Here is a 24,096-nt window from a genome sequence, read left to right as displayed (position 1 = left end):
GATTTCTAATTTCATTCATTGTGAATATGAAAGAAGGAACGATAGATCTGTCATTTTTCAGACAATGCCTTGACTCAAGACCTTGGACCAAAATATAATTAGGATGCAGACCACTGGCAGATTTAAATGAAAGAAAATATACACATAGATCCTGAAAGAACAACCAACATAAGGAGAGAGATACTGGTGTTGCAACGGATAACTAACTGAAAAACAGAAATTTGGTGATGGACTGCAGTTCTTTTCTTGATCCCACCTAAAAGCAAGAACACACCATTGAATATTTAATGATGTTCAGGTAGAAGAGCTTAGCTAAAAGTAATCAACTGAAGTATTAACAATGATGGATAGATATGATACTCAGTCATGAAAGGTTGGTGATGTAAATGCTACCAACGTGAATATTAGGACTGAAGGCATTGTCTGAGTTTGGAAGATTTTGATGAATTAACATTACCTGCCTGCCAGCTGTCCATCCAGCTGTCTTCTTACTGCCCCTTTTTTGCAGAACAGGGATAAAATAAGATGAAAAAGTTCTTGGGTCATGATAAGGATGGAGATATTGCTCACAGGCAAAACAAACCCAACTTGGGGAAAGTTACTTTAATTTATTGTCATGACTCTTGCCTCCTCCCCTCAGTGGCACAATGGAAATGGTTCTTGCAATCAGCTCCTAAAGCTTCATCCTTCCTCATACTTTTCTCTTGCTTCAGAATGCGATACCTCCCCTGGGATTCAATCTTTCATGAACTCCTTCCCAAGGCTGCAGTTCTTCTAGAACTGCTCCAGCATAAATCCTCTGAATGGATACAGTCCATCAGGAACAGAATGTTTCAGCATAAGTCCTCAAGTAGATAACAAAAAGCAAGCTTTCTCTTACAAAAAATCTAACTGTACTATTAATAATGTTTTTGTATATTAATTAGATAATTTAAACCTTCATTAAACACTAATTGAACTAATGGCAAATTCTTATCTTGATATATATGATATACTACATTTGTCTGTTAACAGAATCTTGAAAGTCTTAAGGATCCTGAAGTTCACTTCTTGTGTAAACTTGATACAAAAATGGTGCTGATTTGGTGCAGCAGATCTTGACCAAAAATTCCTTTTTCAGTAAGGGTATGAGATTATACATTTGGAACTGTCAAAAATGCTAGTATCAGGAAAATATGAGGTGTAAAACTGAGAGCTCAGTAGATTCCTATGAAATGTATTAAAATGTAGACAAATATGTACCTCTGTAAGCATTCTCAAACACATCTGTGAAAAAGCTTCAGTAACTTCCTCCATTTATTTGAATTATTAATTTTTATTGGCCAAAAGTTTTCCAAATGTGTCACCTCTCCCATGTTGCTGTTATTTCAGCTCACTCTTTTTTGTCCTGTTCATCATGTGTATGAAAAAAACAAGTTTCTTTCCTCCACACAGCAGCTGCCTGTTAGCTACTTAACACTTTTGCTTCAGTCCACATAAATTTTATTTATGTATATTTTCCATTGAATAGGCTCAGTTTTTCCTGTTTTCTTTAAGTCTTACTCTGCTTTGGGCTATCTCCAGTTGAAAATTGATGGATACATCAATACCCACCAGTAAAGATCGAAGATCCTTTATAATGTTGGAACTGAAATAGTGTTTTGGTAGAAAAAAAACAGATGTAGAATATTACAAAAACATTTGACATAATAACAATCTCATCTGAGAGAAGAATAAATATGTGCATGAGGGGAAATATGTGTGTGTTTTTATGAATACATGGAGTATATTCGTATTTGAGATGCTCTCTATGAAGTAGGTGCCTCAAAATATCTGACAATATATCCCTCTTGATGCCAGTAAAAATTCATATATATTACTTCTGCAAAGATGAGAGTATTGCCTACTGTAATGTCAGGACAAATATGTTTAACATATACTAGCAACTAGCATATACTAGCAACTTAACATATACTAAATAATTAAGTATTACAAAAAGAAGAGCAATCACTTCAAGTTACCTATTTCTCTCAAGATAAGTTCAGTTTCTAACAACTGATTGATTAATGTTTTCTCACTTAGATCCTTGGAGAATGGAGAATGCAGAATGACAGTATCTTAGGTGCACTGAAGACCAGAAGAATGATGAAATCCTTATCACTTTCAGTGTTACAAGGAACAAAGAATCAAAGAATAACTGCAATTTTGCAACCTAAAACAGTGAAGTATCAGAATAGAACTTCACTACATGCTCTGAGATTGTTAAAGCTAAATAGCAGTGCCTCAATCTTGAATTTAAGAAAATTTAGAAATACTTATTATTCACTACTGTATACTTTATTTCAGTAAAGTTTTACAAAGAAATAAAGTACTTTATTTCTCAAAGTTTTTATCTTGAATTTCCACAGATAGGTTGGAAAAACAATCTTCACTTTACATTTGAGACAGGATATCAACCTTGACTTCCCTTCAATATCTTTTGAATTTTTGATGTAACCATTAGCCATAAATTTCACAATGAGTCAATATCCTTGTACATGGTTCATATATAATATATAAATACAAGGTCTTCTGAGTGTGATTAATGTGATTTATATTCCAACATAAATTTCATTTAGTTGAACGTGTTTTTTCTTCCTTATTTTTGTTGGCAATGTATGTTTTCTGCTCACTTCTAATGTAAGCCCAACTTCTAGATCATAAAACAAGTCTTGACTAACAATGTAAATTCTCTGCCTCAATTTCAAACTCTTTAATATTTAGCAGGGTTTCATGCTGCCTTTGATTTAATGCAAATGGTGTAGACTGAAGCAACAATTAACTTTATATCTGGAAGATAAAATGTGGATAAAAGAGCTATTACTTCACTATAGCATTAGTAGAAAAATGATTTAAAATGTTGAGCTTAACTTAATGCTGTTTAAAACATGTTAGATGAGGATTGTGACCTACACAAAGTTATACAAGTTTCTAGTCACAGTAGGAAAACACCATAAACTCTTTCTTGAATGTTAACGTATATTTAAATAATACTAATATAGGAAGTTAATTACATAGTCAGGGAGTTAGTTCATCACAACATCTATCTACAGGCTGGAAGTCCTTGATTTGAATCAGCAATGTGTTCCAGATCATCCACATTTCACTTGGTCAAAGGACAAGTTCCCTTCCCCAGTGCTGACAACAAAATTTCATAGATTCACTGTTATTGAAAAGTTAGAACAGACAGATTAGTTTCAATATGCCTTTCAGTCCTCTGTAGGCATCATCCCCTTTACTGATGTATGAATCCCTTTTCTTCACCTGTTTCATTCCATGTTTCTGAACCATCCATTATTATTTCACAACCTCTAAAATTAACTACCAATTGCAGTTTAAGAAAGAAAGTAAATCAGTTATGAACAAAACGTACATATACACAACAAAATGCACTTCATTCTCCTACCGAAGATTATAACAAACTAGTCTCTAGCTTAGGAAATTTCTGCAAATTGCTGTATGTTGGACCACACGGATAAGTGCTTGCTTGCTAATATTATTCCATACATATCCAGTATTGGTCACTGCTGGAGACCTCTTACCAGGCTAGACAGATCATTCCTTTCCCTAACTACAGCTTATTTTTTCATAGACATTTCAGAATCAAATATTGCAGATTTCCTGCAGAGATAATCCATGAATTTCATTTCCGAATATTTCTGTAAACAGATCAGTATCTTTGTAACATGAAGTGCCAACTTGATATCTCTGATATCTCTTGATAGCTGAAGAGCTGGAGGTTATGCTAACAGTCACTGAGGAGTTAGTATCCAGGGCAAGTTAGCAACAGACAACAAAGCTGGTGAGGAATCTGGAGCACAGGCCTTACGAGGAGCAGCTCAGGGAGCTGGGATTGTTCAGTTTGGAGAAAAGGATGCTCAGGGAGATCTTATGCCCCTCTATAATAACCTGAAGGGAGGTTGTGGTGAGGTGGGGGTAGGCCTCTTCTCTCAGGTAACTAGCAAAAGGTCTAGAGAGAATGGCCTCAAGATACACTAGGGAAATTTCAGGTTGGATGTTAGGAAAAACAATTTCTTCAAAAGAGTGGTCGGCACTGGAACAGCCTGTCCAGGGAGGTGGTGGAGTCACTGACTAAAGAGGCGTTCAGGAAATATGTAGATGTGCTACAGATGGAGTGGATGACCTCAGGGGTCTTTTCCAACCTTGGCCATTCTATGATTCTAAGAGCTACTATAACTTAAAACGTGGAAAAGTAGATCCTTCCTCTAACTGTATTGCACTGTATCAAGTCTGTTAAGTATGTTAAGAATTTTGTAGTCAATATATTTCATGAGTGAAGTCTGAGTGTAGATAAAGTTCAAAACATTTAAATGATTTATTGTTAGGTAAAAGAAAGAAAGAAATGGGAAACAGCCGGGAGTAGTATGCTATGTTTTAAATCTATAAAAACAAAACATCTGCAGGACATCAGATTATTAGAATTATTAAGCCTATAAAATTTAAGTATGCTGTACTTGGGAAAAAAACTTAAAAAAATATACAGCATCTGTGTGACATGCAGAACAGCTTGTGCAACACTTGTGCATTTTTTATTTTTGACACTGTCACATTCTTGTAAAAAACTTCGCACATAAAACTTTAAGCACTTATTTGTATATCACTAACAAACACATTTGCAGGAAATTATCTCTCTCTATAAGTTTATTTGGGGAGATTTCACAGTCTTGCATAAAAAATTCCCATGCATTCTCAATATGATAATGAAAGTTTTAACTTAGATTTTTTTTCCCCCACAATATTTCATTTCTATAGTAAAATGCAACATCATATGCACAGCAATTTGCATAAGGAGTGGTGCTCAGAAAGAAGTGGCTCAGAAAGAAGTACCAGGGTCTGACATTTGTTTTGTGTAAATGTTCCATTTTGAAATATTCTGATCAAGAAAATGATAAAATTGCAGCCTATGTTTTTTAAAATCCTGCATTCAGTTCATAATTAAAAAAAAATAAAAAAATCAGATCCAATAATTATTTCTTCAGCATTCCAGCCACCAATAAGTGATCTTCCAGAGATCTCAAATCTCACTGAAGCTAATGCAGGAAGCTATATTTCTATATTAAGAGGGTATACAACTGAATGTTGTATATTTGTATAATTTGGCTACTTACTTCAGTAAGTACTACTTCAGCCTATAGAAGGATTGAGGGTGATTTTCAGTTGGCCTGCCTGTACCTGAAGTAAGCACATAGGAAAGCTGGAGAGAGATTTCTTATAAGAGTATGTAGTGACAGGATGAGGGACAATGGCTTTAAACTGGATGAAGGTAGATTTAGGTCAGGATATTAGGAAGAAATTATTTACTGTGAGCATGGTGAGACATTGGAACAGGTTACCCACAGAGGTTGTGGATGCCCCTTTCAAGTCCAGGCTGGATGGGGCTTTGAGCAACTTGGTCTAGCAAGAAGTGTTCCTGCCTATAGCAGGGGGGTTGGAACGAATTATCTTAAAGATCCCTTCCAAATCAAACTGTTCTATGATTCTTAATTTTTCAGTGATACAAGGCATCAAGTTGGTGCAAAACTGTACAAAAAATAATGGCTTATTGTATATAGAGATAACTGGGTTAACTTGAAGGTTGGAAGCAGTCTTCAGCATTTCAGTTATTAACACCTAACACAGATCACTTAAAATTAGTTTGGAACATTTACATCAAATTGATGATAGCAGAAGAAATGAGAAACTAAGCTATTTTTCATTAATGGAATGGAGTTTTGGTCACTTTTATCTACTTTCTGTCAGCATTTTAGAATATTAGTGAAAGCGAAATACTTTAAAGTCAAAGTGGGAATTGAAGGTAACTTAACCCCAGCTGATGTTAGGTGCTTAATTTACTTTTAGAGATGTGACAATATTGTTAACCCTCTACTATCAGTGGAGAAGGAGATAGTATACCAATACTCAAGCATGAGTGAGTTAGAGCTATGCATTCCCCTTTGGAAAACTTTCATTCCCTTCTGGAAACTTGCCTCTCCCCTTGATGAGGAGCCAATAAGACTGACTTGTGAACTGAACACACTAGAATGGAACTAATTCTTTGATAAAGTTTCCACATTTAGAAAGTTCATTCGATAATATCCACAATGAGCAAGCAAATCTGAATTGTTTAAACTGCTTAAAAGTGTTTTCACTGGTGACAGTCATCTTCTCAAACAATTAATGTGATTCAGAGTTTTTCTAACCACAACTGCAGTTCTGCTTAATTCTGAAGAATTTCAAAATATGAGCATAGAGGCCTGTATTTAGGGAAATAGTACCAAAAGTAGTCTCTAAATATCAACAGGTAAAAAAAACTGGTCTTCTAGAGAGTATTTTTCTGAATGAGAAAACAGTGTGCTTAGAGTAACCCAAAATAAAAATAAAGTTATACTTAAGTAGCATACTTTTCAGGCACAATTATTTGGCTACAGTAGGTAACTTAACTCAAACAGGATGTAAGTATTTTGTTAGTCTGAAATATTCACATACTAATGAGAATTCTCAGTGGTGGAAATGCTAGAGAACATAATGATGAGGTCTAAGTGGCTTGATATTCTTCAGCAACATTCACAAAAGAAAAGTAAACATTGCCAGAGCGTGGGTCTGAGCATTGAAGCTCATACTTAAAAATCATTAAAACAGGTGCTGACATTCTCTTAAATTCTCCTGGAAATAATTTGTGAGGAAGTATGGGTTAGGATACATTCTCAAATTATAGTTTGGATGGAACAATTCTCTTCTAGAAGATGGAAGAAAAATGTAGTGTAAAGTAATAACTTTATTAATTATACTACTACATAGTGTATTCTTTAAATAGTTACTAATACAACAGCATAGGGTGTCAACAGTATGCTCATATCAATGGCCTCTAGAGAACAGGTCCCTGGCAATGCTTGGTTTGTTAATTCAGGTGTGTTCTTAAAGCACCCACATGAATAATATTTTTGACAAAGTATCTCAAGGACTAATTTGCAAATAGTTTTTCTCATTAGCAATCTGTATTCAAAATCCATTCCATCCAAATGCCATCCTATGGCTGAATACTGTAGTCTATGTGCACAGTTTTGGCAAAATCAGTGTTTTATAATGTCAGTATCAGCCTGCTGGAATGAGAAGCTCGTGATGTAAATAACACTAGTCCTTTAATTCAATACAGAAACTACTCTAGACCCTGCTTTTTTCCTACCTACTTCCTCTATTCAGTATCATTTTACAGTAAAACGAGGAGGTGTTTGATGTCTTAAGAACATTTAGAAATGTCTAAAGTAATTGTTAGAAGTCTTAATATACTATCCAAAATTTTAGACAACTTTTCCCAGACTAACATAAATTAGTACCATATTGTACACATGTTGTATGAAGATAATATCCTGCCAAGTAGAAAAATGTCATCCCGAAATAGAAAGCCACATTTACTCAGGATATTGATCTAGCTTAGCTGGATTCTATAAAAGATAGAAAAGTGGATAATATAACTTCAGACATGAGAAGTTATTAAGTGAATTGACTCTTGGAGCTATACTTAATCTTCAGTCCTTACAGCACAAGCATCTCTTGGGTCAGATTGTTTTCATAGCACTAATCTACTAACACTGCTCATTTTTGGAAAGGAAGAGGAACTCTGAAGTGATAAACTTACTAAGGTTCCTCTGTCATGTATTTTTGCACAGGACAGCTATTCACTTACTTGCCTCCCAAAATCATAGAAAATGTACCAGAACTCCACAATTCCCTTTGAGCATATCTATAAGGTCTTTATAACTGATTATAGTGCTCTAGCAATAACATCTACTATGGAGGGGTTTATTTTCAGTTTTGCAGTGCATTTACATCTAAAAGGCTTAATAAATCACCTAACACATGTATGCACATGCAAAACTGGATATTTCAACAAGGAATAAATGTTTAGACATCTATTTATTTTAGTCTGGATCCCACTATACAAGAAACAGCAGTGGAATAATGTTCACCAACTGAAGACTGTCTATCTCCGGTGCCTATAAGAATGCAGAACACAATACCAAAACAGAATAGTTTAATATTTAGTACACACTTAAGAACAAAAATCTCAGCTCTGTTTTGAGTACACATGCTGCTTCACTCTTTCCTGTCCCAAGAAGATATTTAAGGCCTAAAAAAAGAAATCAGGGAACAGTGGATCTCTTCCCTTCCTCATAACCAATGTGCAAAATGTCATGAAATGGTACATCTCTAAAGAAGCACTGAGAACATTGCTGCACATGAGGACCTGACAAATAAAATGATGTATTTACAAGCAATTTATTTATTTATTTATTTATTTTACAATTAACCATCCCGCAAAACTGAAGTTCTCAGTCAGAAAAGAGCTGGTTTTAGAGAATGGAATCTTCATCACATTTGTGCAACAGAAGTAAGAAAAGTTTTATTTATTTATTTTTTTTCCACTATTTCTGTTGCATGAAAACTCATGAAAAGCCAGACTGTGCCTCAGAAAATAGTTAATTATTCTTTTCTGCATCCTCCTGTGATCCTACTTGATTTGATTTATTACTTCCCCTTCTTCAGTCTTTTTTTAGCTAACTCAGATCTGTTTCCAAGGTCCATTGTTTTTTATATAATCCAACACAAAAAGTTAGCATGTGATACATTAACTAGATAAACTAGAGAAGCAATAACAATACTTTGTTTCTCTGCTTACTTTGATACTAATCTGACTCAGATAAATTGAAAATTTCTTGAAGTGTTTTTGACAGCAAAATTATAAAATGCATTAACTCCTAGGACATATAGATTCTAATCACTGCTAATGTAAATGTTCAACTAGTTAGCAGAAGATTGTAATGTGAAGGCAGAAATAACTCATCTTCCCCCAAAAAAGAGACATTTAAAAGATTTTTCCTATGTTATAATCTCAAAATATTTTCTTTCTTTCTGATCAGCATATGATGTAGCAGAGAGCAAAGCTGCAGCTTAAACAAGAAGATGAGAAACAAATACAGTAATTTGTGCTTTGAATTCAAGGAAAATAATTACATTTCTTTATAGATGATTTTGCTTCTACGCAACTTATCCAATTTGCCAGTGTAGATGGTTAGAGTAAAGCAGCATTACAACCTAAAAGAAGGCACTGTTTTGTCACTTTAAAAAAAAAAAAAAAGAAAAAAAAGAAAAAAAAAGGATATTTAATAGCTCCACTGAGGTAAGAGAAAACATTTTCAAAATCATATAACATTGGTAGAGAGTAGTACAGAGTAGGCTGTTACAGACTCAGATTATACCCCAAATGAGTCCTTTGTTTCTTGCTGGATATTCATTTGATAAAGACTTGAATGTACAGATAGGAGAACTGAAGCTTTTTGAATACAAAGACAACGCCATCAGTTCAGAGGTAACCAGGACAGAAAATGAGGTTAGGAGAGTAAGAAATCAAGTGCCACCATGGCCCTACATGCTTCTTAAGAATATTTTTCTTTGCTTTACTCTTCAACATCTTTACCTGGATAATGGGATTGAGCGTACCCTCAGCAAGCTTAATGTTGACAACAAGCCCAGTAGTGCAGTTGACAAAATAGAAGGAAGGGATACCATCCAAACGGACCTGGACAAGCTGGAAAAGTACACCCATGAGAACCTGATGACATTCAATAAAGACCAAGTGCAGTCTTGCACTTGGGTTGGGGCAATCCTAGACATGAGTACAGACTGGGAGAACTCCTTGCAAACAGCCCTGCAGAGAAAGATCTGGAAGTCCTAGCAAACAAAAAGCTGGACACATGCCAGCAGCGTATGCTTGCAGCCCAGAAGGCCAACAGTAATATGGGCTTCATCAAAAGAGGGGTGGCCAGCAGAAAGAGGGAGGTGATTGTTCCCCTCCAGTCTGCCCTTGTGAGGCCCCATCTGGGGTACAGCATCCAGTTCTGGGGGGTTTCCAGTGCAAGAAAGATGTAGAATTGTTGGAGAGAGTCCAGACGAGTCTGTGAAAATGACCAAAGGGGCTGGAGCACCTCTCCTAAGAAGAATGGTTGAGAGTTGGGCTTGTTTAGCTCAGAGAAGAGAAGGCTCCTGGAAGACCTCATTGGAGCATCCCAGTACTTAAATGGAGATTATAAACAAAGGGCAGACAGACTTTTTTTTTTTACACATTTTGGTAGTGATAGAACAAGGAAGAATGGCTTTAAACTAAAAGATGAAAGATTTAGATTAGATATTAGGAGGAATATTTTACTCAGAGGGTGGTGAAGCCCTGAAGAAGATGTGGGTGCTTCATCCCTGGAGGCATTCAAGGCCACATTGGATGGGGCCCTGGGCAGCTTGATCAACTTGGTGGTAACTCTACCCATGGGAGGGGATTAGATGATTCCTTCAAATCAAAGTAATTCTATGATTCTATGATATGTTGCTTTTTCAGACTTTGTCTTTTTCTCTGAAACATACAGAAGGTTCATTATTTTGTGCAGAGAACTGGACATATAAACCTTTCTTGCAGTGCCTCAAAGTCATAATAATAATAATAAAAAAAATACTCAGAAGATAGTATATTGCTCTCTCTGTATTCCCGGAAGAACCAAATAAAATTACTTTGCAAGAATCTGTGATATCCCTTCCTAAATCTGTGATCTCCCTCTCAGGACAAATTCTTCTTCTTTGCAGTTTGCAGTTTACTGCTTCATTACATATTGTGTTCCTGTTACATATGAAATGCTTTGCAGGTTAAAATTCTTCCACAGAGCCACTGTAGAATACCTAAGATAGATCTACAAAACAGATAATTTAATATAGATCTGAATCAAAGATCTGTAACTGCATACCTGATACAGACTGAGATAAAATGGGAGAATTTTCACTTTAGTTACTTTAATAAAACAAACCCAAAATAAACACAAAAAAAAAAAAAACCCAAAAAAAGAAACCTTTTACAACTACCTAATAATTACTTCATTTTTTTTCTTAGCTATCTAAATCAGAATCAGATAATACACAAATATGCATCCAGTGTTCCTAGATACAGTTCTCTCATGAACTCCACTTTTTCCTTTTCTCCTCCCGAAACACAAGAACTCAGTGTGAACATGTGATATATTAGGTTCAGTCATTAACAACACAATTATCTTTGCAGCATGTAGCTATCTAAATCTTCTCGTGGAGAACTGGCACAAAAACTAACAAGGAATGAATAAACTAATTAAGAGAACCTGTTACATATTCTCAGAAAGCTTACAATGGCAAATTAGGGCTACGGACAACAGCTACAATCTTGGGAACTTTGAGGAGCTCATTGAACACACCAGTTACTCATAGCTGGAGCTAGCTTACTGAATGCTTTTATCTCTGCTCTTAACAAGACATTGAATGCTGTCCCAAGGTGATGTACTACTTATTAGGGAAGCTCATGTCTCTTACTATTCACGCTTTTGTTCACAGCCAGGATAATAAAGCATACCAACAATGAAATGGTTGCTTAATTGCCACTGTCATATTGCTGGGAATTCTATTTAAGTTTCTTTGTACACAAAAGAAAAGAAGATTTATGGCCTACGGGGCAGTATTCAAACTACTTCCTTTGAACTTTCAACATTTTGCATTAAAAAAAAAAATTAAAGTCCTTTTAATGAAGTGGTTGAGCACTTTTCCCTGTACTGTTCAAATTTTCCAGATGGTTCCACATTACAGTCAACTTGTATACATACATGTTATGATATAAAACTGTGATAAAAAATACGTATTTTTACCACCATGAATAATGAATAAAATTTAGCTTTAGTATCCCTCCTATTGCTCATTCATTTGGTATTCATTGTTTTAACACTGCCCATAATTATATACATAATGATACATATTAGGTTTTACAATGGATGTCATTTATCCCTTCAGAAGTATTTTATCATAATTTAGCATAGTCAGCAATACTCATTATGATGGATCATTTTTCATTAATGAAGCATTAATTAACATTCACTTATTCTAAAGTGTCAGTCACTACCTGCCTAGACCAAAATAAATCCTGCTTTGGAATAGAAGTTTAAATTTACTGTATTCTTCAGGTAAAGTGAACACATTTTGTTAAATAACTCATACTTTGAGTGCTTTATGAAATGCTGCAGCAGTAATATATATGCTTTAGTAATTATGAAAGGTGAACCTTCCCAAATTAAAAAGCATTCAACTTCTGGAAGGCTGGAACTTCATTTCTGAAGACATGGGTGATTATAGTCACTAGACATACTTTTACTATTGATCTTCCCTATCATCACAGAAAAAATCTCAAGAACATAAATAGAGAATCTCATAGATGATTTTTCAGCTTTGTGAAGATTTTTTCATTAGAATATGAAATTGTATTTGTGGTGCAAAATATCAGAAGTTTAGTAGGTAAGATCAAAAATCTGTTTAACTTGTCTTCTGTAAACTCAAGTAAAACAGCAGAACACAGCTTCAAGTTCTGCACATCTTTTATACAGAAATCTGTTTAAATGAATTGAATATTCAAACTATATAAGGGAAACCTACACAACAATTTAAATGCATTTTCTGGTAAAAAACAGGAATCTTTGAACGAAAACAGAAAAAATCCCCTACAGATTTCTAGAACTTTTTAATTTTCAGCAACATTCAGGAAAATATAAGGTTCAGTTGTGGTAGCACATTTCATTCATCATTTAACAACCATTTTCTAAACAGAACCAACAGCATTTATCCTTCCAAAATAGTGGAAGACAGCTTGAAAGAATTATAATCTGATAAAGGGAAGCAAAAGCATTTACCTTTTGGAGCATACAATGTGTGATCAGAATAAACTTAACATGCAGTACAATACATCTACAGTACAGAATTATCAAATTCCTCAAAACTGACTTTGTTCATGGCATCAGAAAGAAAGTAGACAAAGGAGCTAAATAATGATTTATAGGAAAAATAAGTAAAGCTACATTTTTCATATATGCCTAGAGCAATACTCTCAAGGGCAATGAGCAAAGTATACAGACAGTAGTCCAAAAGTATTGAATAATGAGTCAAAATACGTATAACTGAAGGGGAAAATTCTTCATTCTTTACAGTAAAATGTGTGAACTTCATAAGAATTTTTGGATTTCTTGCTTTTACAAAAGCTTACATTGAACATGTGGAAATGCTTTTCTAACGTAAATATACTTTTGTCTGGAACTTGCACAAAACCATTAGATTTATAATTCTGAAATGCAGTAGCAACTGTGTTTTAGCACACATTTTCATACAGGTTTCAAAGTTTGATTAGACTATGATTAGACTATGCTGTGAAACAGTGGATGTACTTCCACTTAATTTAGAATTGCATCTCACTGCGGGGATGGTCAGGATATACTCTGAGGCTTGGAATCTGAACTCTTTTGACCCTCTTAAGTCTTTCAGATGCAATTTATCTCCTTGAATTTTGCAGACAAAGAGATTATTTTTTTTTCCCCACAGAGTTCTGTGAAGGCTTGGTAATGTGTTTGATGATTCGCTGACTAGGTTATCTAATTGATTACAGTCATGTTGGGAAGAATAGATTTTTAAGTTACTGGGCTTGTCACCAAATACTAATAATTTTCAACTGCTACTAATCTCTTTCCAGTAACAAAAGAAAACATACAAACTACAGATCGTCAAATGCACGCTGCAGTACCTCAGAAAATCTACATTAACGTTTGACACACTCAGAAGAATTGATATGGCAAAGTCACCAGCCAAACTATGAAAAACTATCTCACTGCAATTTTTCTAAAAGAAAATTTGAAAATGTTTGGTAGAAAATTTCCAAGTGAGTATTTGAATGAATTCCGAGCTAGCTTTCATGTAAAATCTTGAAGTTTGCTTAAGAAAGGTTGCCTTCATCATCTTCATCTAACTCATTCATCTTCTCTAACTTTCTAAGTGTCTTTAATCCCATGTGGCTAGTTTTATTCTCTTGAACACTTTGTGTCATACATTCATATTTCTGTTGGAGAGTTGAGACAAATGTAGAAAGCTATTTGTATTCAAATGCATATGTGTTATGACATAAAACTAAGGACACAAGAGACTGACAAAACTACATTTTTGTGCATCTACCTAAGCTGAACTACCACATCATCTATGAAAGAGAGGAATAATTTACTGGATCATACATAGCATCGCATGAAGCAATAAATCTGCAGAAAGTTCATTCTCAAAAGCATGTTTCACCACAGCAGACTAAACAGAATTAACTCAAATACTTAAGTAATAAGACACAGCTGACTAAACAACATTTCTATTTATACGATTAGCTTTAAGGACATCTGTTGACATAAATCTACTTTGCAAGTTAAAAAAAAGAAAAAAACAGTTTAATTCCACCTGTTTTATTAGTTTAGACTGTCTTGGTTTATTAAATTTGGAAATATTGTTTTCCATAGCTAATGACAACAGGATACTGATCTACTACTCATTTTGTTTCATTTCACTTTTCTGGGTTTTGTCTGCTCTTTTAACATGGCAAACATTTTAAATAACTAGATGTATGCATAGCTGTGTACTGTCTAATTTTATTCAAAACATATAAGAAAATGTTCCCTTAATAACATAACAGATCTCGATAATCTTATTAAAAAAAAAAAAAAAACAAAAAAAAAAACAAAAAAAACCCAATCCCTTTAATGTAAATTAAATATTATATAATGGCTTTCTGGAGTGTGGGAAATAAAACACTGATGGAAAACTATGTACTACTATTCAAAGTATTTATATGCATTAATATTGCTGCAATATTAATGGTGTCATCCAGTTTATGGCAAAGCAAATTTAGAATTGCAGATGTTTTGTCCTATTAAATACACATTAAAGAAGGAGGATGGATACAGATAGTATTCCTTTGCTTTCTGGCCAGTCGCATAGCTTAAAGTCTTCATTCAATGAAGTCCTCATTCTAGGCCATGCTTTTAGAGCAGACTGTAGCTATCTTGGTCACTAGCAAAATATAATTCAAAAACTTACAAAAGCATTTCTCTCGGGAAATTAACTAAAAATTTGATATATAACCAAGATCTTGTTTTTGGGTGGTAAATTGAAACTATATATGACCGGGCACTGTTATTTTAAATTAATAAAAATAGATTGAAATCCTTAACTATAAATCAGTCAAAGAAATACACAAAAATAACGGAAGAAAACTTGTACAGAAAGTTGTTGAAATAACTACCTTCATCATAGAAAAAATTCCTGTCCCCAAAAAGAGTTAAAACAAAGAAGTGACCCACAACAATTCTAGATATTTCACAACATTTGAAGATTTCAAAACTATGAAAGAAATTAATGAAAAATATTAGTAGTGTTACAGTCCCTATAACTTTCGTGTCATTATGAGGAAATTACTTCTGGACAGCAAATTGATAAGATTGAGAAGGCAAAACAAATAAAACAAACTCTTCAATTAGAAAAAGAAAGTATTCTCCTACATCACAATATACAGTGCCCCTGAGACTGAAAAGGCAAGTAGATACCAATCAGAAATTCATCCAGCTATCTCAGGAGACAGGAGTGATATTGCACATATTGTGAGAAATGTTAGGTACTTCTGTCAAATATGGAGTGTTCAGGCAGGTCCATTAAAACAAACAAAAGAATTTCACCTAGAATAAATATATTCATTTGGGTTCAACAATCGCCCGTGTCTACTCATGCATACTATTTACTCTCATTGCTGATGCTTCTGTCAATCTGAAGTTGAGAGGAAACGGCCTTGTGATTCAGGGAAACTGCTGAAGTGTATACTCAGGCTTCAGTTTGAGAGATAGGTTCATTTATCATCATAATAAGCTATTACCATTGATAGGTCACAACTCATTGAAGAGACAGTCAGTCTAATTGGCTCAATTCAGTTAACCATAGATGCGCCTCAAGGAGATGAGCGGTGCTTTGCAGGTAATATTCAATCATCCAACAAACCACTTGTTTAATAATTCATCTCAGTTCAGACTGGGGTTCAAGCACCTGATTACTCTTTCAACTTGCCAAATACCTGGTCTTAACCCCTTTGTCTCTTGGGTTCAGTAAGACAAAGACAAATTCATTCTGTAGTTAGAGTCAATCATCCCTTCTAGAAACTTACTGAATATTTAAAAATTTCCACTGAGATTTTCTTTCAAAAGAAAATAAATTTTATTGTAGTTAGTTAGTCTCTCTTTGGAAAATAAAATCTTTGTTCTGATAATTTCTGCTAACAGCTTAAAGTGCATCTTCCTCCTTATGGGAATGTAGATGCTAGGAAGCAATATGGATCCATTCAAAAATTTTTAGCAGTTTGATAATGGTGTAATAGATGAGACCACTTGGACAGCCCATTCCAGCACATGACCTCTCCTTTGGAGAAGAAATTTTTCCAAATACCTGAAATGAACCTCCCCTGGGCAACTTGAGGCCATTCCTTCTCATTCTAAAACTAGTTATACAGGAGAATAAGTTGACTCCCACCTCACCGCAGTCTCTTTTCAGTAGTTGTGGAGACCTGAGCCTCCTCTTCTGCAAACTAAACAATCCCAGTTCTCTCAGCTGCTCCTGAAAAGACTTGTGCCCCAGTGCCCTCAACAGTTTTTTTGCCCTTCTCTGGACAGTCTCCAAGGTCTCATGTCTTTCTTGTAGTGAAGGGCCCAAAACTGAACACAGTACTTAGGACATGGCCTCACCAGCACTGAGCACAAAGAGACAATCACATCTCTGCTCCTGCTGACTACACTATTTCTGATATCAGCCAGGATTCCACTGGCCTTCTTGACTGCCTGGGCACACTGCTGGCTCATGTCCAGTTAAGCATTGACCAACATCTCTAGGTCCTTTTTCTCTGTGCAGTTTTCCAGCCACTCTACCATTCTAGCCTGCAGTACTGCCTGGAGTGGTTGTGGCCAAAGTGCAGGAGCCAGCACTTGGTCTTGCTGAACTTCATCCCACTGGCCTCAGCCCACAGATCCAGCTTACCCAGATCCTTCTGTAGGGTCTTTCTGTCTCAGGCAGATGGACACTTCCTCCTAACTTGGTATCACCCGCAACTTACTGAGGGTGCATTCAATCCCCTCATCTAGGTCATCAATAAAGATATTATACAGGGATATTATTTGGATATTAACTATCACTTTGGCCACTTCAGATCAGCTGTCTTAGATGTATCTTCTCTCATTTCTTGCCTACTCCCAGCCTACTGAGTTAGAGGTTGCAGAGAAAGCCTTGATGCTGTACAAATTCTGCTTGGCAAGAGCGAAAAGCCTAGCATTTTATTTACATTGTTTTAGACAAAATATCACATAGGCTGATATGAAGAAAGCTAAGACAGTCTCAGTAAAACTGTAGAAGTCTGATATTAATATCAAAAGATCTGAAGAGTAAGACAGTCTGCCTTTCTCTGTCTTTTAAGTCAAAATATACAAAAATGAGGATTTTGATACTTTGTTTTTTGGTGACTAACTGGAAATTTATTAAGTTTTTTAAGTTTTTAAGTATTACTCTGAAAAATAGAGCTTGTAAGGCAATCATCATAGTGGTGCTGCCACACACCAATCATATTTACTTAATTCACCAATATTTATATTTACTTAATTCACCAATATTTATGAAGTCAAGAATCTAGTTATTACTTCCCTGAGGCAAATGTACAATAAAAGGAAAAGCAACTTTTTGTAATAGTTTTGGATGCCTTTTTCAGTTTCCTTTTGCTAATGACTTCAATATAATAATGAAATTACTTCAATAATTCAATATGTACATTTTGAAATGCTGATGAGCCACTCTCCTTTCTTCTACACTCTAGTTAGCCATAGTGCTTTGTGATTTAAAAATGGGTGATTTTTGACTTTAATTACTATTAATCAAATTTTAAAATATACAGAAGAACAATATTTTATTGAAAAAACAAAAAAAAATAAACTTCTTTCAAATGGTACTGGTTGTAATGTACCACTAACAAAGTTGAATTAGGTCTATCATACCTATTAACTGGTTAAAATCATAGAATCACCAAGGTTGGAAAAGACCCACAGGATCACCCAGTCCAACCATCCCTTGGTGATGGATCTCACTAAACCATGTCCCTCAACACAATGCCCAAATATTCCTCGAACACCTCCAAGGTTGATGACTCCACTACCTCTCTGGGTAGCTCAATTCAGTGCCTGACCATCTTTCAGAGAACTAGTATTTTCTAATGTCCAGCCAGAATCTCCCCAGTGCAGCTTGAGGGGGAGATTTACATATAAATGTATAAATATAACATGACACTACATACAACATTCCATAATATTATTTACTTCCAGGTAACGTGTGCTGATCAAGTAACTCCAGTTATCATCTTCAAAGCAAAAGCTTCTTTGCTGAAAATGTATGTTGTGTGTAAAAAACACCGTATGTCCTCACTTTAAATATTAATTCCCTTGCAGTCTTAAGCAACCACCATTTAATTTAGCTATCTCAAGCTCAGGCATATTAAACCATTGTCACCATGCTTCTTTTTTTGGATGTTCATTAGCACACACTACAAATCATCTGACATGTTAGTTCTAAGTCGCAGACTTTTTCTTCTGCTTTCTTTCATCCTTCACTATTTTAATTTTTGGATCAGACCTGAGAACAGTAAGACCTTTTAATCTAGCAAGAAATTTACTATCACTATTTTCTAGTGCCCTTACTATTCTTTCTCTAACATTTACATCCCTTCTATTTTGTTTGCGTTTTTTTTTGTTTTGTTTTTGTTGGTTTGTTTTTTTTTTTTTGTTTCTCCACTTTTCTATTGATTTTCTATTGATTAAAATCCTTACCTTCAAGGCAAACTTGGACAAGAAATTAAAGCAAAGGAAACTTTAGATTTATAAAATAATTTCACCTATAATAAATTTCCTCTTTTCTTTACAGAAGTATAAAATGATTTTAGCAGGAAGAAATTAAATGTGTGATGGGATACCTGATACTACTGCTGTTAGTGGACTCAGCTAGTCAGATTCTGAGTCCTGTTCAAACTGACTTTAGGAGCTTAAAGAAGTCTAAAATGTATTGCAGCTTCTACTGCAATCACAATAAAAACTGTACTTGAACAGTTCCAAGGGGCTATCCAAACATCATTAGAAAGAACTAAAAAGGAAAAAAGTTTGTGAAATGTACTTATGCTTTGGTTGGTTGGTGGTTTTGTCCTCAGTAATTAGTATCTGAACATTACAAATAAGGCAGTTCATGAGTACAGAAATGTTTTATTTTCTACTGAGGATCAAGCAAATTTTTGGCTAGTCACCAGTATGAAAGGATGCACAGATACAATTTTGTCACATTTCTTGGAGCCATGCTGAGAGAATATTTCATCAAAGCTAAATAATCTAAACTGTGTAGTATAAGTTTAGCAAACTTAAAGAATCAGTCAGCCGTTGTTCTTATCTTTGAAATGTTTTGCTCTTCACTTGTACTCCAGTTGTTTGTCTATTCCTTTCAGTATCTGAATTCGGCTACTGCCTCAGTTTTTAAAAGCTATAGTGAAAAAAAGTGTTAATAAACTAAGCAGCATGCTTAGAGTAAGTTGAAAACCAATTCATAATGTTGACTGAACCTATTTACCATGGTGACTTAATTTTAATTTCAATCAACGTAGATTCTGATGTATAATAAAATTATGTTCTTTATGTTAGATTAGGTTTTACTTGTTAGAAAATAAAAACATACCAATAAACTGAGCCAGCTTTTTTTTTTTTTTTTTAGAAGTATATATTCAAATATGAAAGTCAAAAGAAGCTGAAGTATTTTTATTTAGGTTCAAATGATCCATCTTAATTTTCTGCCATATGTTGGCTAGATACAATTTTTTAAAAATCTGAGGATTTGCAGCTTCTCTGAATAAATTCAGGGATGTTACACCAAATGGAGATTTCTGGAATAGTATTTGCTGCTGATGCCAATTCATGTTTATTTTACAAATGAATAACGTGCATATAACGTAACTATTTCACTCAAACGTAGAAGACATTAAGAATCAATTAATGCCTGCAGAAAATTGTTTTTGATAAATCATAAATGACACAGTCACGTTCCATACTACATTCCTTCCTTATTTTTCCTACTGTAGATGCTCTTTGTTACATGGTCAAATCTGGTGCTGAAACTCATTTCTGTGCACAGGATATAAGTAAAGCTAATTCATCATGAAGTGATGGACTTCCATCACTACTGAAAAAGTCCTTCAAATAATCAGCAGATACTTAAAGCACTGCCATTTTGATCCAAAATCTTAGATTTAGATTAGGGCAACACATCTGTGCTAACTAACCTATACGAGGGCCCAATTCTCCATACAGCGAGGTGAAAGAGAGAAGTATTTTTTAAAGGCACATTATGGAAGAAAACATTAGACAACTTAAGTTTCACTCCCTCAGTTTCCTGAAAAAACTCATGCAGACAAATGCAGGATAAATTTAAGACAGAGTTGACTGTAATTTTGTACGCTAAGTCAGACATCGCTTTTCCTGAGAAGCGAATAAATTTCTAAACAAAATGATGACAGAAAAAAGTAGCCTCCAATAACTTTTTAGTTTGCATCTTGGATACCCATTTAAATCAAAAGGCATTAGATTGTTCTCCTTTTTGAGGCAGGAAGTAAAATCAAGAAAAAGACTTGGGGATTTATTTAATTCAATCATGTCCTACAAACCAGAAAGTCTTGACATCTGACACCACAACAATACTAGATGAAGCTTTCTGGTTTTAGATGCATTAATAATTTAGGACAATTGATCCTGGCATTTCTGTTCCAGCTGATTATTGCATTATTTACACTTCTTTATGTTTTGGGTTTCAACTCCTTCCCTTCTCCCTGTGAGCTGTAGACTGCAATTTGCTCTGCATTATTTTGCCTTTTGCACAACAATTGCCTAAGAAATGAAAACAAATGGAAGGAAATAAACATAAAAGCCACAAAGACCTAGCTTATGATTATTATAGAATTCAATATTTAATCCTATGAAGTATTCTGGGCAGTCTGCAGCAGATAATGTCACCAAAAAAAAACAACAAAACAAAACAAAAAAACACTCCTCACTCCATCTCGATCTATATCTTTCCATACTAAAATACTTTTTTAAAGCCTAATAGATTTTTTGAAGTTTGTACATACTAGCTGCAGGCTTATTACAGCCTTCATGCCTAGAATCAAAGAAGCATTGACTTTTTAAAGCTAGCAAACAGGTTACACAGTTAATTATAAAAGAATAGGCAAAAGAAATGAAATGGCATTGTTAAGGTGAACAAAATACCCTCATTGTTCTGCATGCACAGACTCAAAACAAAACTTTCAGTTGCTGTCCTGATTTTTACTAGCATTTGGAGGACAATGGATGCATAGATGGATGCTTATAAGTATATGAGACTTGAGAAACATGATATACTAGAATATTTTCTATCTAACAAAGCCCATTATATAAGCATCTTTTGCGTTAATTTTTGATATTGTCTGACTTCATGAAGAACTTGCACTGAATGAGATCGTGCTGTAGAACTAGTCCAAATGACAACTATAGATTACATTTGATACAAGAAACTGCTCAATCTTAACAAAATCTGCTAGTAAGCCAATGGTGTTTTGGAGCAGAGGTGTTTTAAAGCTTCCTCTGTGTTGTTTACAGTCTGAATAATGGCAACAGTAAGAACTGCTCAAAACCCAACCAAAGGAGTTAGAGGACACTTATCTAATTTGCATATGGATACAGGACGCTGATTAAAATGTTCAGAGACCTGAATCCTAAGACATCTTCTGCCTAAAGGCAGAACTAACATGTGACTGCTGACAAAAAGCAGTGCTTTAACCACGTGAAGGGAGTTAGTTATATCTCCGCCATCATGGTTAAAGTTGGGCTTTAGCAAATAAAGGTAAATATTTGCAAAAGACAGAAAATAAAGAGAAGCTTCCTGTCACCAAAGATGGATGTTTCTTCATGGAGTCCCATCTGATCTACCTACTCTATATTGTGCTTATTAGCTATATTGACTACTTGTAGGTGGCTTCTTCTCAGCATACAAATTATCAAATTATTTTTTGCAGAGATATCAAAGGAAATCAAGCAGAGCATGTACACACTGTAAGATTTTTGAAACATCATGGACACTTAAGCCTCCCATACTGACTTTAAAATAGCAGGTGCTTTCACTGAGATTGGTACCTAATTTTTAATTAATTTATACTCTCCTTTCAGTGCTCTGCTCAAATAGTATCAGAGTGTAACTCATAACACTTTCAGGCAAATTTACAAAAATATTTTAGCATTTAATATACATGTACAAGTAGGATGTTAAAAAAGTGCTGACAAAAAAACAAATGATGCTTTTAAACATTTAACAATGCAATTAGAGTTGATAGAATAAGTAAATTTTTCAGTAACTACAAGTTTTAACAGGCCACTTGTTCTCAAGATTGCTCTAATCCTTAGTTCAGTAGGTTACTACAAAGCAGACAGGAAGATAAACTATTTTATCATACTTACTAAAACCTTAACACTAGCCACTTTAAATTTGTTCTTCCCAATTACTCACTAGTTTCTAGAAATTAAATTCCCCCAGATTATTTCCAAAATGCATTCTGCTTCAAAAATGGTTTTTAGTTCAAAAGTATTATATAGTCAGGAATGGAAAATAACTGGCTCCTCCCCCCAAAATAATAATCTGTATTAGTACAAAACAGTTGAAGCTGTGCTATTAGCACGTACGTTTAGGAGAATGAGAGGATACAAGTGATGTTAAAATAATCTATATTCTAGTCTCACTTTTACATAAAAAACTTTACTGTATCATCAAAAAACTCTGGTTATTTGTAATCCCTCTTTGGAGACGCAAAGATTTCATATAGTCTAATACAGTCCATGAAAAAGGACGCTGAAGGCTGCACATTCAGAATATCCCACTTAATTTTATTTTTTTTTAACCAGAAGAAGCATTTTGAGAGAGATGTAAAACAAGCAGATAGTGTACATATGGCAAGCAATATTGTCGAGGCTTATTCATAACATGCCAACTTTATATTAAAAGAAACATTTTAAATAAGGATTTTGAGATATATTTGAGAACTGGAAAATGCAGAATGGTTACTGTGTTTTGTAACTCAATTCTATTTTCAGGAGTATCATTTCAGAATGGTAATTTTAACAATAAAAAGGACAAGTGGTTTTCTGTGACACAAGGTTGGTGAATTACAATAGAAATGTATGTGTTACGAGATTTCCTAAATTTTTCTAAGACAAAAATTCTTAAAGAAGCTCGCCTGCTCTCCAATAGCAACTATCACACAACATTACAGCTAGCGATCAGTCTCAGGAAAGAGCGTTTTCATCAGGTTTTCAGCTGCTTGGTTTTATCCAGCTGCAGCTGTTTAGAGAAATAGTTGAGTTTGGAAATAAGGACTTGCAATATTCCACTCCCACTGTATCATATGGGTTAAGCAGTTCTTTATACTCCAATTTACATTATGCAACATGACAGTTATGATGTACTGTCGTAATTTCTGATTGCTTTCAGTGTTAGTGTAGTATCAAAAATGTATATAGTTTTGTTATTAAGGAAATTGTTTCATTCATATAAAGGTATCTGACAGTAATCACAAAGGACCTCCAAATTACACTGAAAAAATATCTTCCATGTTCAAATACTTTGTGCACATTCTTATCATTATTTTGCTCACTGAATAGAAGCAGGATAAAATTCTGTCTGGAAAAGTACCGCTTCTTATCACAACATAAGTTCACTAAGTATGGAAAATTATAGAAAAACTCTCCCTTGACCAATGAAACAGTCCCAACTACCTTTAGCAAATTATTGCCTTGAACAGGATGTCCAATGGAATGGAATGGATTTGGAATGATTCTATTTGGTTTCTACATGCTCAGTTACCTTCTGTCATGTTCATTTTCAGCCAGTAGGAAGAAAATAAATAAATAAGAGGTTGACTAGCTTGAAGAGAGTACAATGGGAAAAGTGCTTGTGTTATGTTAGTACTTTAGATAAATTTTTACCATAATCAACATCATAAAAAATGGAAAGCTGTTTATCTTTCTTAACATTTATAACTCATTCACACCTTAGTTTTATTCTCAAAAATAAATAAATAAATAAATAAAT

The 24,096-nt window shown here is 34.4% G+C and overlaps 1 protein-coding gene across 4 annotated transcripts in view; it reads right to left on the bottom strand.

Annotated features, from left to right (window-relative positions):
* LAMA2 (laminin subunit alpha 2) overlaps positions 1-24,096 on the bottom strand; it is a 323,287-nt gene that overhangs the window by 168,355 nt on the left and 130,836 nt on the right. The gene's annotated exons all lie outside the window — the stretch shown is intronic.

Source organism: Lagopus muta, chromosome 2, assembly GCF_023343835.1.
Source record: "Lagopus muta isolate bLagMut1 chromosome 2, bLagMut1 primary, whole genome shotgun sequence".
Taxonomy (NCBI): Eukaryota; Metazoa; Chordata; class Aves; order Galliformes; family Phasianidae; genus Lagopus; species Lagopus muta.
The sequence above is the reverse complement of the archived record's forward strand: the minus strand, read 5'-3'. Positions and strand labels throughout refer to the sequence as shown.